At 36.3% G+C, this 15,642-nt stretch overlaps 1 non-coding gene across 1 annotated transcript; it reads right to left on the minus strand.

Moving 5' to 3' along the window:
• Positions 1 to 10,148: 10,148 nt before the first annotated feature.
• On the minus strand, positions 10,149 to 10,255 carry LOC139856609 (small nucleolar RNA R71). The gene has a single exon (XR_011762080.1). It is a non-coding gene; the product is annotated as a small nucleolar RNA R71 (small nucleolar RNA).
• Between the last annotated feature and the right edge of the window lie 5,387 nt (positions 10,256 to 15,642).

A 15,642-nucleotide genomic window follows, 5' to 3' on the forward strand; every position in this document is an offset into this window, starting at 1 on the left:
TCCGAAATATATATATAGATGGGTCGATATGATAAGTCGAAACCTTGCATACGTGTCCCGTTATTTAAAGTGCGTAAAAGTAAATAACAGAAATTAAATGATGATAAATAAAATTGCGAGAATGTAAATTGCGATAAATGAAATGTTAATCAGTTAACTGGGAACAGTTAGCCGGAACAGTTAGCGTGAAATCCTATCACAATTTCAATTAATTAATTCGTTTGTTTCTAACACTTTTTATTTTTGTCCAATGTTTTCTTCATTATGCCACTTGTTGGATTCTGATAGATCAAAATCCAAATATGAAATTTGAATAGAAATGGTTATTCTGTGGTGAACGGATACGTATATCGGTAGTTGTAAGTAGGATAGTAAATGACCGTTGAATCAGATTTAGAGAATGTACAACGTAACTTATTAATGTGAATTCTAAATATTCCTCGGGTACTACCCACCCGTTAAAATATTTTCATCATTAACAGTTTGTACGAAAGAATTTTTAATTACAATCTTTATAAAAATATACTTGCATATATATTTTCTTCAGATGTAATCATAGATTCAATGAGTCAATGAAGTATTAAACTCATTTGATTTATCGTTAATACTAGATTACATAACTTCTAAAGCATTAGAGATTACATAATCGCCAGGTCGAACGAAGATAAATGAGGTAAAACGATACGTAAAGCGAAGATAATCGATGTAGAACGATATATAGAACGAAGATCATACTCGAAGTTCCGATGAGGTTTTTGAGGTATGTGATGTTGATATCCGAGATACAGTTTGTGATGTTGAGATTTTGGGGGTGACAAGAGTACTGTCGGCGTTGTTGATAGTGATACAGATTATGCTGCTGGTGCTGCTGCTGGTGTTTGTAACCTTCGCACCGTATTTTCTAAAGCTACTACCCGAGCGCGAAGCTCGTTGACTTCTTCTATTATACCGGGATGATTGACAGTTGGAACGAGCGAATGAACAAGATTCGAAATATGGGATAGTATGTAGTCATGACGAGATACTCTAGAAATGAGCGAGAAAATGGTGTTTCGAATAGGTTCGCCGGTAAGTGCTTCAGGTTCATCGTTAAGAGGACAATTTGGTGGATGGAATGGATCACCTTCTTCTTGCCTCCAGAAATTTAGTATATTACGAACCCATCCCCAATTCATCCAGAATAGATGATGGGAAATTGGTTGATCCATTCCGGTAACGCTGTTCTCGGAGCTCGAATGGAAATCCATATCGGCGAAGCTATCGAAGTCGGAGGAATTTGAGCTGGATGAAGAATCCATCTTGTATGGTCGGAGAAATGAATTTTTGGTTTGGAATAGATTATAGGAGTTGGGTTTGGTACTCTTCAATACATAATTTACATATGTATATATAATATCAAAATCCCATGAATTACGGAGAATCTTTGAAATACGTCAGGCAATGTCTATAGTAACAGATACGCAAGGATATGAATTTTGTCTATACACTATCGATGCACTAAATGCAGTAAGACGTGTCTAGACTTAAGAATGATAAGCAGGCAGTTCTTTAGGGATGATAAGCAGATGATTTCCGACTAGGATTGATAAGCAAAACTTTTGACAGGCAGACACGGTCAAAGTCCAGACTCACTTAATGTATCCTAACAACTACTAGTTAGACACACTAATGCAAGGCCTGGTTCGCTAAGACCAACGCTCTGATACCAACTGAAAGGATCCGAAACTAATCATCCGGACGTTGTCCATATTGATTACAAACGAATTACAATAGTTGATAACATTGCGAGGTACTTGCCCTCTATATGATACATCTTACAAACGTTGCATTTATTCTTAAAAGGCAATCTATAGTTACATCCAGAATTGACATAATCGCCTGACATTTCATAATATTCAAATGACCTAAACCGCCATTTACTTAATAATAGTCTCTATGAACTTCAATGACTCGAATGCAATGCCTTATGATATAAGTCCTTAATAGCCTCAAGTAGTATCCTTAGTACGAGCTAATGCACAGCGGAAGACTTAATTCATACCTGAGAATGCTTTAAAATGTCAACATAAAGTTGGTGAGATATAGGTTTAATGCCGGCAGCGATATATATATATATATAGACCACAAGATTTCATATATAAACATTTTCATAAAAATATTCTAAGTGGTTGAGCACTTGGTAACCATACTTAACATTCAATCACGTCGCATATTCCCTTTAATATGAAATCTTACTACACCGTACCAAGTGTAGTCACAAAACGAAGTACTGTGCAACCGTTGAATACTGGTCGTCCAGTCCGGTTGGGGTTGTCAGGCCCGATAGATCTATCAACAGGATTCGCGTTTACAATACCGCTGTAAATATTAGTTACCAAGCTACAGGGAAGTATGCCAGTGGTACAACTCAACGTAGAATATATTTTTCAGTTACTTGTGTCCATATCGTAAAACATAAAATACATGTATTCTCATCCCGAAATATTTAGAGTTTAAAAGTGGGACTATATACTCACTGTTGTCTTGAAGATATAAATATTTTGACTTGGTCTTCCGGTTGATATCACGAACCTATCCATATATAATATATCAATATATTTTCATTTTTAAACAATCGTCACATATATATACTTGTTATACTTTTAATACTTTTAATAATTCCTTAGTCCGTAGTTAGCAGTCCGATGTTAGTAATTCAATTTTAATGGTTCAGTTTTAGGTGTTTAATAAACCCCCAATGAAATGAATAAAACCCCCATCGTATATGTATTGGTCGAGATTAATCTTGACCCACGGTACCGGTGTTGTCAAATGACGTGTTGCGTACATAAAGTACCGGTGTTGTCAAATGACGTGTTGCGTACAATCATGGGATCTTATGATTAATCTTCTCGTATTGTTTACGGGTGATCCTGAACCATATAAAATTGAATTATGAGTACATATATATAAAATATCATGTTATCTTAGAAAGATGTGATTTATTTAATTTCTCCCAATTATTTTCGTGGCTAAACTAGTCTTGGATATCCGATTTTGTTTCGGTCATAGTTTCTTCGTTACAACTCCGTTTTTGTTGATTCAACTTGCCATCTCCTTGGATCGAGTCCCTATTTAAGACTATGAACTGTAAATACCTTAGTTTGTATTCAAAATCACACAGCATAGGTGAAACTTTAGTGAAACTTATGAAGTTAAACATTTTTGTTACAAAAATATCATTTAATGACCATTTTTCTAAAAATACCTATACTTTGAATTAAATCATGAAATTTTTATGTGTTAACATATTTATAGTAAAAATCATTTTTCCAGAAAATAAACCTCCAATTCAAAGTTTAAGATGGTTTTTAATTATCCAACCCAAAACAGTCCCCGGTTGCACTCCGACGTCGTAAAAATAGTTTTTAAGGTATTCTTTGAAAAACAAAGTTTTACCTTGTTAAATTAGCATATATTTAAGTTATATTACAGGTCTTGAAGTATTTTAAAAGTTAAGTTAGAAGGATCTATTTAGTTTGCAAACAAGTTTGAAAACTTTCAAACTATGTTCTTGTTGTTAAAATTTTATACCACAAAATAAGATAGCTATATATATATGAATCGAATAAGGTTATGAACATAGTTACTACCTCAAGTTCCTTGGACAAGGTTGCTGTAAAAGAGGAGTAAGAACCTAGAACCAAAAGGGTGATGGAAGTGGATGAAAGATTGGAAGTAAGTTTGTGTTCTTGGAAGGATTTCTTGAAGTGTTTTTGTATGGTTTTCTTATGGTGATTAAGTAAGGTTTTTGAAGCTAAATGATGGGGAAAATGCTTGTAGATGATCAAGTATGAAGTTAAGAGTATTTTGAGAGAGAAATGGGAGTGTAAGTATGAGAAAATGGGGTGAAGAAATGGTGTGCATGCATAAAAACGTTTTTAGTATATAAAGAAAAAAAATGATACCTAACTTTGTTTTCTTGCTAAATAATTCATGCTACTTGACAAATGGTTGGTTCCACATGTTTCTTAATCATTTAAGGCTGCTAAGGAGCAGATTTTTATTGGTATATACCAATAGTAAATACATCTAGAAGCTGCGTATGATACGGGTACATATACCCTAAATATACGTGTAGAAATCTTTGAGAAAACGGAACGAGGATTCAAATATAGCTATCTTTTGTGAATATACTTATATTGTTTTATGTATTTAAGTCCTTAAAAGTGATTAAATACATTACTTATACGTTATATGTATAAACATTATAAGTCATAAGTATTTATATCAAATAACGTTATGTATGGTTATTGTTTTGAAAACTTAAGTTAGTAGTTTCAAAATATACTTATAACTTATTGTTATTAATACAAAATGAGATATTAAAACATCCATAAACCATGTTAAATATGTATATATACATATATATACACAAACGTATAATTATCATATGTTATATAGTTCGTGATATCATCGGTCAAACTAGACGGTCAAACGTTGTGTAAAACTCTTTTCGAAAACATAAGTCTCAACAATTTGGATTGCTTATCATGTTGGTAAGGTTTAATTTATGTAAATATTAATCTTATAAGTATAGAACGATCGAAAAAGTGCGGGTCAACTTTAGGGTTTTTGCTTATCGTGTCGGAACCATATAGAGATTAGAGTTTAAATTTGGTCGGAAATTTCCGGGTCGTTACAAAAAGGTGGTAGATTTCGAGGTTGTTCTCACTGGAGCGTTGATGAAGAGTCTATGAGGGCGTCTGTTGGATTTTCTGATTGCTGGGAAGGAAAATCATAGATAGACGGTGAAATCCTGTACAAGGTGATCATTGACATGTGTGTTCGGGATTGGACATGTCTAGAGTGATCAGTGAGGCGGTGTAGTCTCATGAAGAATCCTATAATTAAAGAGTTGCATACTTCAATTGGTCTTCTGGTGTAAGAAGATAATCTTCGGGTAAGAAGATGGTGGTTCAATGGCCCAAGTTAGTAACTGGAGATCGGGTTGAAGCTAAGCGGTTTTGATGTCGAAAGACTTCCTTCCCTCTGGTGTGGAAGAGCGGCGTGACTCGGATGTTTGATTCCGGCGGTATCAAAAGTCGTAGCTGAGAGGAGATCGGGAGTTGCTATGGGTATTTGAACAACATTGATCGTTGAGGTAATTATTGGTTTCTAGTTCCGACAAGTAGTGTTGAAGACCTTGTATCGAAAGTCTACTCATTCGACGTATGTGATGAGTGTGTGTGTCCCAAATGGAGTTTGGCAGTATAATGGTGGTCTGACTTTCTTGGATGGAATGGAGATTGATGTTCGGGTTTGTTCAAAATCTTCAAGTGGGAGATTGTTGAATAGTGAAGAGTTTGCTCAAAGTTTTCAAGTGGGAGATTTTTTGAAGGTGTGAAGAATTTGATCAAATGAACAAGTCGAAGAGAGCTTGACTTGGTGAACAAGTCATAGGGATCTTGACTTGGTGAACAAATTGTAGGGAACTTGACTTGATGAACAAGTTGTAGGGAGTTTGATTTGGTGAACAAGACGTAGAGATTATGTTGCCTTATTTAATTCTTCTAGCACGAATAGAGTATGGAGCAAGTATCTAATTTATGGAAAGATCTTTTACTTGAATGCAAAGGTATACTTGTGCATGAAGGCGGTCAAGAAGATTCCAGATTGTTTATTTGCTTGTTCCCTAATCTATTGTTTCCCTATATATTGTAACCCTCACCTCATTGTAATGTGTGCACGAAAAATTTAGTAGAAAATTTCTGGTTTGCGCCCGTGGAGTAAACTCTTCTCCGCGTTTTGGAGTTGGGATATAACCACGTTAAATACCCGTGTCGTTTGTACTTTATTTATCGTTTTAATTCGTTTGTCGTTTGTGGGTAAGTGATTAATATAAATCACTGTCTTGTTTGGGTCCCGAATTCCTAACAAATGTCTCACAAATTCGTGCGAATGACCAATCTGACATAATATTAGACCGTCATAACTGATTCATGCAAACGAGTCTATCATTCGTGTGAATGAGTCTATCATTGCGAATGGCTACGTCTATTTAAGAAATGTTTAATACATGTATACGTTCTATTCCTGAACAATTTATGATCATATATATGCATGTAAATAAGCATAGTCATTCAAGTAAACACAAACAAACATATCACATATCCATTGTCCAATTACCAAATTGTTCAAAACCAATTGACTGAATTGAACGATACAAATTATTATTGTATATATTTATATCTAAGTGATCGTATAGTCTACCTCAGTCGTAATCTTCACGATATTTTACATTGCTTTAATTATATAAATTTATTTATGCTTTTTCGTAAAAATTTACTTTAACCAAGACTAGACATTTACTTTTTGGATTTCATAACTTAATTAGATAGATATAGGAGGAGACAGATAAAAGGATGAGAACACCCTAATTAGGTCAAGATGTCCCATAAAAAATGCAAATCTTTAATTAGTGCCTGTTGTGGGGTTTAAATTATGACATGGTTGAAATTGTTAGATTAGTTAGGTCAATTCAAGTTAAATAATATTTTTTTAAATACAAACTCACATACTCATTATATGAGGATTTACAATTAATCTACGAAATATCTCCACATCAGAATTTGAAACTCAACCTTTTGGTTAAAAAAGCAATCACGATACCGCTAGGCCAGTGGCCCTTTGGAACAATAGGCTAATATTTCACTTCATCCATCTCAATTTAATAATCACCAAACAAAAAACACGCAGTTTTAGAAAATTTCATTCTTCACTAATAAAATATCTTCTTTTCACAATAACCTCTTCTGATTGATTGAAATATAAAGTGGATTATCAAATTGAGACATCTCAAAATATAACTATGATCTATTAAATTGAGACTGAGGGAGTATATCTTAGTATCAATATTTCTTTTAGCTAATTATACACATGAGTCGTACAATAAGCTAAGGATTGTTTACCATATATTCTTAAAGCACACTTCAAAACTAGCTTTATCATTAGATTTAACATATTCTTAAAACGCCCATAAATGAGATTCACATGGTATGTAACAAGAAAGATGATTGAGGAAAAATGTTCTTGTTTGGATCACGTTCAGTAGTTCGTCAATCCATGATAATGTGACTGCTAAATCCACTTCGAGCTCGGGAGGTGCAAAGGCGTATTCTAGTGTTGTTTGTTAGAAAAATGTGATGTTGCATTGTAATGATAAGGCATCCTCGTTCATCCTTTACATGTGCATCATGCCTGGTTGGCACGTGTTTTCCCTCGTGCCTAACCACTTAATTTCTCCTCAAAGAACAATTTGTGCATATCAGGAAAATAACGCTGCTTAGTATACATGCGCGATCCGTGCGCGCACATGTGCTGCGCCGAAACACTGACAGCTGGATCGGCTAAGGACAAAGCAAATGATAGCACACGATCTTAACACAGTGCTGCCGATAGGTGGTGGTGTAGGGTGCACGATGGTTGGTACAAACAGCTGTCGGGCCGCGGCAGGGGCCACTACTGCGTTATCAGCTTTTCTAACCAAATATTACAACCTGACAAAAATGATGTCTCCTTTGTCCCCTTACGTGGCACTAAAGGACAAAGGAATTCACTATAAATAGGGAACCAAACCCTAGGTGAAAGCATCATCTACACACACACATACACGTACCTTTCATAAGAGGACATCTCCAGAATTCGCAAGACCAGAATCACCAAACTACCAAAATATTCTAACGACTTACAAGTTTAGCGTAATCACATGTTGATATTGCTCAAATTATACACGTTTTACCTCGCAATATCTACCTCATTACACTCGGTTTTGAGGATCATTGAGCGAAAGTTGTATATTTGCGCAAAAGTGTCGGTTCAAGGTTTAAAGCTCAAATTGATATAAAATTGACCAAAATCAAGCCTAATTAGTGAACCAAAGTGTAGGGCATGATCCAAAGTGAAAAGGGATTGCATAATGGGAAATTCCAAATGAAAAATGAAGATTTTGGAAGTGCGGTATAGTGGTGCGGCGCACTAGATTCAGAAAGCGGCGCACCTTAACACTAAAAAGCCAATATTCAAATTCAGAACTTGAAGATCAGAAGTTCAGTTATAAGGTACGGCGCACCACTTTAAAGGTGCGGCGCACCTCTGTCCCACGTTATAAGGTGTGGCGCACCTAGCTATTTTTGGGTGCAGAATTTTCCAAAGTATAAAAGGTACAAGATAGGGTTTCAAAGGGAGAGCTGCAGTATTTGTAACGATTTTTCATCTCAAAACCCTAATTTCATCATCCAAAGGGAGATTAAGGCTAATTTGAATGATCAAGCAAAAGCTCAAGCAATCTTATCATTAGATCTATCTAGTTTTATCAATTGGGTTATAATCTCCACCTTTATGTCTTTAAGTTTTGAATTGAATACTTGTAATAGCTTAACATGATCTTTATTTGTGATTCAATGCTTTTGATTAGTGTAATATTAGCCATGCTTGGCTAATTTGATTGTGTTTGCTTATGTATGAATCTCTACTGCAAGGGTTTTGCCCCAAATTATTGAATGTGCTTGTTTGAATGAAATACATGAGCAAGTGTTATTGTGTTAGATATAGATCCATTGCTATGCATTTATTTTAAGCTTTATTTGATTACATGGATTGTGTAGCTCTCTAAGTGATTTGAGTAGTGAAACAATTTGTGCTTCAACACTCTAAGTGATCTAGACAACTAAATTGGGAATTTCAAGTGATTGTGTTCTTAGTTTAGGTTGGTTTTTAATTGGCCTTAAGTCAACATATTGGTGTTCGATTATCTTAAGTGATTTTGATAGTTGAAGGGTTCTAAGTGATTTCAAACCAAACATAATCTCAATAACCACTCATAATTAACTTGATCTTAGAATACAATGCTTATGTGAGTTTGCAAAGTTTAATTTGATTAAGGTTTGGTAGTGATGCCAAACATTTAATAGTTCAACAACTAATGCGATAGCAAATTGGGTAAAACAGGTAATCCAAACATAGAGAGGATTAAGTTAGTGAACATACTTAGTTAATTGATTTAGATCTCAATATTTAGTTACTTGCTACTTGTTGCTAGTTATAATTGTTAGTTTAAGTCTTGTTTATTTGTGCAAGTTTTCGTTGATAGTTAAAATCAATCAAAACCCCTCAATCAAACAAATCCTAGAATAATTAATAGTTTCAATTATTCAACTTACACCGCTCTCTTGGGACGAACTTGAAACGAATACTTATATAATAAGTGCTATAATAACCGGGCTTTAAGTGCTCGTTAGTTGTGTGTGCTTATTTGTAGTACTTGAATCTTGTATAAATTTGAGGGTAATTGATGTATTGTGCAACATGCATCACACTTTCTTGGCGCCGCTGCCGGGGAGCGGTTAGCTAGTTGAATATTTGGTTTAAGCTTTTAATTGTTCGATCCTTTTGTAAGGATTTATCCTTGCAAAAGTTACTTTTCTTGTTTTTATATATTATTTGTGTTTGGAAAACCGTTTGTGTTTGTGTTGTGATTGAAGGTTAGGTACTTTGGTGTATGAAAAGGAGATCCCAAAAGGATCAAGAGTTTGCACAACCATTTTCCGATCCGGAGAAACACGTTCACGGGGTTTATAAGCGTAGAGAAAAAGGGTATTAAGGAAAATTTTTGAGGTTTTGCCATGTTGTTTAGTAAAGATGGATGGTATTGATCAACCACTTCACAATGAGGAGAATCTATTCGGTCATGGTATTCCCAACAACCCACCACCGGTTAATCAAGAACAACAAGATGATCTAAATGACATGCCGATGTGGAACGCTAGGTTGGTTGCTCCTACGGTGGTGCCTCCGGCTATTACTAAACCGCCCATCGGGGCCGATAATTGGAAGATCGAGTGTAATTTCTTCACAATGATCAAAGACATACTATTTCATGAGTTAATAGAGGAAAATCCCTTCGAACACCTTCAACATTTTAACGACATTTGTGATATCTATAAGAACTAAGATGTTACTAATGATGCTTATAAGTTAAGGGCATTCCCCTTTAATCTTCAAGGTGATGTGAAAGCTTGGTTAAGGAATTTACCTCTCGATTCGATTAGGACTTTTCAAGATTTACGCAATGTTTTTATAAATCATCTCTTTCCACCATCAAAGGCGGAACAACTAGGATGGAGATTAATGCATTCACTCAACGGAGTGATGAGTTTTTGTATGATGCATGGATACGTTTCAAGAAGATGCTAAGAGCTTGCCCACCACATGGATTGACAAAGAAGGAGTACATCAACACATTCTACCGGGGTACTAATCTATTGACTAGATAACATCTTGATTCCTCCGCGAGAGGAGTGTTTATGTATAAATCACCGAATGTGGCCAAAAGGTTGTTAGAAGACATCTCGATTAATACTTACGAATGAGCTCCTTCACCTCGAGATTTACCAAGAAAAAGTGTAGCTCAAGTGGATAGTGACAATGTTCAAATCACGCTTGCAAGCTTTAACAATCAATTTCAATCATATGGGAAGGAGTTGAAGAAGTTGCAACAATCAATAGTCGCGATGCAAGTAGGTTGTGAAAGGTGCGAAGGCCCACATCTCACAAAGAATAGTCCTCAAATCAGCCAATGTAACCATATTGATCTAGACAACATTCCCATGAATTCGGATGCTCATGTCAACTATGTGAGTAATCAAAACTATCAAAGGGGTGGATCATCAAACTAAGGCAACAATTCTTATCAATCGAATCAAATCTACTACAACCCTAATCAAAAACAGGTCTCATTCAATACTCAAACCATTCCACTACCCGGATTTACCAATCAAAACCAAAACCAAAGTTATAACCCAAACTATTACCAAAATCGAAACAACAATTATTAATCACAAAACAACTAATCTTATAACAACCAACCTTATACCAACCAAGGAACTCAAAGCTATCAAAACCAAGGTTATCCCTAACAACAAAATAACCAAGGTTATAATCAACAACACCAACAAAACAACCAATCATCCCAACCTTCGAAAAGTTTAGAAGAGATGATGCAAAATTATATCAAGAAGGTGGAGACAACCGAAGCATTTCTAAAGAAAGAGAATGATTTCATGAAGCAACAAATATGACACCAACAAGCTTCATTGGCCGACTCGGGTCAGAGATACAAAATTATATCAAGAAGGTGGAGACAACCGAAGCATTTCTAATGAAAGAGAATGATTTCTTGAAGCAACAAATATGACACCAACAAGCTTCATTGGCCGACTCGGGTCAGAGATGTTTACATCATTGGCTGACTCGGGGGCTAGTATTAACTTTATGCCCTATTCTCTTTACCAAAAGCTAGACCTAGGTGACCTTTCACCCATTAAAATGGAAGTGAACTTAATCGACAAATCCATTAGCCCTAGTGTGGGAATTGCAGAAGATATAATTTTGTAAGTAGGAGAAAAGGAGTTTTCGGTCGATTTTGTCGTTGTAGACATAACGGAAGATCCGGTTGTGCCACTTGTATTAGCAAGACCATTTTTAGCAACTGCGGGTTCTTTCTTTGACTTTAGAACCGGAAAGTTGAATCTTAGGGACAAAGGCAAATGCATGAGAATTCGTAGATAATATTCTAAACTACCACCAATGCCCTTGACCACACCATAGGTTGTTGCTAGTGTACAATGCACTATAAGCACAACTCAAGTTGGTTCACCAACTAAGTGTGGTGGAGGGTTGACCAAGAAAACTCCAAGTGCACAAAAAGACCAAGTTAATACAATTGACAAGTTACAAAGGGTTTTGATGAACCCGAAGTATAGGAAAAACATGGAGCGTCGAATTAACAATGATGTTCATGTGGCAAAGTATGTCTATTGGGAACCCCTTTCTCAAGCAGGCATGTATGAGGAAATGAAAAGATCTTTCCACATCAAACATCATGGTGGAGTCCTTACCCCTTGGGAACCGTTCTCCACGCTCAATGAGCTTGTTTACCCGACCCTAACTTGTGAGTTTCTATCGACTCTTATGTTCAACCCAAAGGAAACCGATGTTCAAAGCATTGGATATCTTTGGTTTCATCTAGGAGGAGACACTCACCACATGAGTCTTTGGGACTTTTGTAAGCTTTTAGATAATTATGGAGAGTTTGATGATCCCGAGGACCTAGAAAATTATTTGCTTGGTTGTGACAATTATCTACCGATGAGGTCGAACTTTGTGCCACATGGCACCACATTAGCAATGCGGATTATAGGCCGAGTAAGGAAATTGCAACAACCCTTAAGACCCAAAAACTCTGGGTCATTGACCGCTTCATTGCGAACACGGTCAATTACTGGAGGCATAGTAACGAGAAAATGACCACCCTTGATATTTGGCTAGTAGACAAAATTGATCTCCATAATCATGTTCATGTGCCCAATATTGTTGCGAGCTATCTTTATGATGAGGATGACAAAAAGACGGCTAAGCCAAGTGTGGGTGGGGGTTATGTGACCAATATTATGAAGTATTTGAACATTGATTTTACCGGTCTTGAGAAGCTACCAATGAGTCCACTTTTCACCCTAGACTGGAAGGGTGGACACATTTTGTTGAAAGAAAACGATGTTTATGTTAAGTGGTATGAACAACGACAACAACGTCCCGAGGTTAATGAGGAAGAGGAGATTGAGCATCTTTGGGGGTAAAATGTTAATGTTGGTTATGGTCAATACGCACAAGGTGCGGGTTCTAGTGGGGTGGGAAGCTCGGGAACCGGGGGGTTATCCGAGTCATGGTTTTTGGAGCAATTCATTAACATAAGTTTATAAAATCAAATTCATCATGACGAGACCCAATACCGACTTGCGGGGCTAGATTTGTGCGAAGGGTGGAGATCCCATGTTTTACAACTATTTCATGATGAACCTGATGCTACTTGGCCACCCGAACCTTCGTTCCAACCATATAACCGTAGCCAACCATTCTCACCGCACCTACCCCCTTATAACCGACAAACTAAATACGAACAAGTAATGGAAGTACAAGAGTTTGAGAAAATGAGGCAAGCTCAAGAGGAGCAAGAGAGGTTGAGGAGGCAAAGCCAACAACATCAAGGTGGAAGCTAGGGCGGTGGCTCATTTGGTTTATGGTGAATTTGGTAACTCTTGCTTCATGATCTTAATAATTGTGTTATGATAAAACAACTATGTTGGTATGTGGATTATTTTATTTGAATTGTGCTACTTGGTAGTTAATGTTTGGTGATGTTATTGGGTAAACCTGGATTTGGTAGATGTGGTTTGTACGCATCTAATTTGGTACTATGGATTATTATTGTAATAATTTGACAACTATGCATGTATGATATTCGTTTTTGATGCTTTTGTGGATGTTTGTGTTTTCCTTTGCTTGTTTGTGGTTCTTAGTGGCAGGATACACTTTTTGATGATTGATCCAAGCCTGACATTAAGTTTAAGCATCAAGCTCATTGACATGCAAATTTTTGGTGACTAAGTATTATCCGAATGGTGACAACTAAGATCATTTGATCTAATTCCGGTTTTTATTTCTCTCCTCTCTTCTATTCTATTTCAAAATGTCCCTCAATTTTTTCTAATTCTATCTTTCAATGCAATGAGGGCATTGCATCAAACTAAATGTAGTGGGCAGAGTAAATCTCGGGTCATTTTGAACTTTTTGGATTAAACTTGTCACACATACTCATCAAATATTAAAACTTGCTTTGTTGATAAAATTTTTGGGACAAGTTTTTAGCCATTACATTAACACAAATTTATAACACCTAAATGGTTAAAACTTGTAAATTGTTTCAACGTTAAGGAAGTAAAGTCTTCCTTTTATACTTGCAATGCTTTAGTGGGAGTAAAGTCTCCCACTTCCAAATGATTTTTGTTCTTAAGTGATAAAATCAAGAGAAAAATCAAAGCTTTGGCATGGAAGTAAAGTCTTCCATGTATGTGTTTCAAAACTAAGTGTTTAAAGCTCATTGCTTTAACACTTGCGGATGACTCAAGTCCATCCATTTTTAGGGAGTCACGTCTCCCGAATGTTGCATTACTTGGTGTGAGACACTTCCTAATCCACACCATTTTATATTGACATTGATTGTCTCTTCATTTCATGATGTTTCAACCGATGTATCATACCGAGAGAATAGGAGCCACCGAACTTCATCGTGTGCTATCCTTTTTAGGAGCAACGGCTTTGTGCTAGTGTTGCTAGAAAACACACGCTATAGCCAAACGCTATGACACCTTTGTTCGACCAATTATGGAAAGGTAGTTTCTACTTCCTACCTTTTCTCAATATAAGCATAAAATCTTGTTATGTGGGAAGTAGCCGAGTGAATAAAAGCCTTGAGCTTTGACACTCCCGGGAGAGTCGAGTCCTCCCATTTGTTGTTTTGGAAGTCAAGTCTTCCAAACTTGGAAGTAAATTCTTCCAAGTTAAGTTATGTAACAAAAGACCTAAGCTTGAAAGTAAAGTCTTTTAAGTATCGCACAATGGACCCATCATTAAACTTATACCCAAGGTAGTTGCTTTCTCATCGCCTTCAATATAAGAAGGTAGTTCACTTCGGTGATATACCGACAAAAGTAGCTACTCGTGCGGCCGTCCCACCACCGGGGTGGCTTGTATGCACATATCCTTATGAACCGAAGATAGGTTTTGTCTCATCACCTTCAATACAAGGAGGTAGTTCACTTCAGTGATATAGCGGGGCATTGGCTATTCGTGCGGTTGTCCCAAAACCGGGATGGCTTCGGAATGCACAAAGCTTGAAACCAAAATTTTCAGAAAACTTATCTCGTTTCACAACTTGACTCGTTTTCCCTTTCCTAAACGCAAATGGTTTTCTTTAAAAGCCATGTTTTCCTTAAGGCTTAAACATTTTTCTTGGGTAACTAATGCAAATTGGTGATCCATTTAACCAAAGAGAAGCTTGTGGGTAGTTCTTGATCGATTGTGGTGCGAAGAATAAGATGGTGGAGATAAAAACTCGATGATTTTATGATTTGAAGGAGCTCCAAGGAAGGTTTGCAAAATAAAGCTCAAATCTCGATTGATTTGCTTTTAAATCGCAAAACTTGTGGACGTTAAGCCTTTCTAGGGTATATATGTTTGTTTGCATGATTGTTTGAAGAAATTTGAGGACGTGGAGATTTTTAGTTTAGGCTTGAATTGTGATCGAATTGGAGGATATTTGAAGATTGTTTGAAGCATTGCGTTGAGTTTTCGCTAGTAGTAGAAGAAGAAGAGTTGATGTTGTCCTTAGTCCTTAGCAAGTTCAATATTTTTTTTTTGAATATTCGAGCCTTCTAAGTGCATATTCTTAGAGGTATCCTTAAATTCTCAACTTTTGCACTTTGGTCATTATCATTAGCTTGCTTGTATTCTCTAGTGGTGATTCTCCAAGGCTTGTTTGTTTTTATGCTTGCTTGAGGACAAGTAAGATTCAAATGTAGGGGGTTTGATATTACACGAATTATACATGTTTTACCTTGCAATATCTACGTCATTACACTCGGTTTTGAGGATCATTGAGCCCGAAAGTTGTATATTTGCGCAAAAGTGTCGGTTCAAGGCTTAAAGCTCAAATTGGTGTAAAATTTACCAAATTCTAGCCTATTTTGTAAACCAAAGTGCAGGGCA

This window comes from Rutidosis leptorrhynchoides, chromosome 6 (genome assembly GCF_046630445.1).
Source record: "Rutidosis leptorrhynchoides isolate AG116_Rl617_1_P2 chromosome 6, CSIRO_AGI_Rlap_v1, whole genome shotgun sequence".
NCBI classification, from domain to species: Eukaryota; Viridiplantae; Streptophyta; class Magnoliopsida; order Asterales; family Asteraceae; genus Rutidosis; species Rutidosis leptorrhynchoides.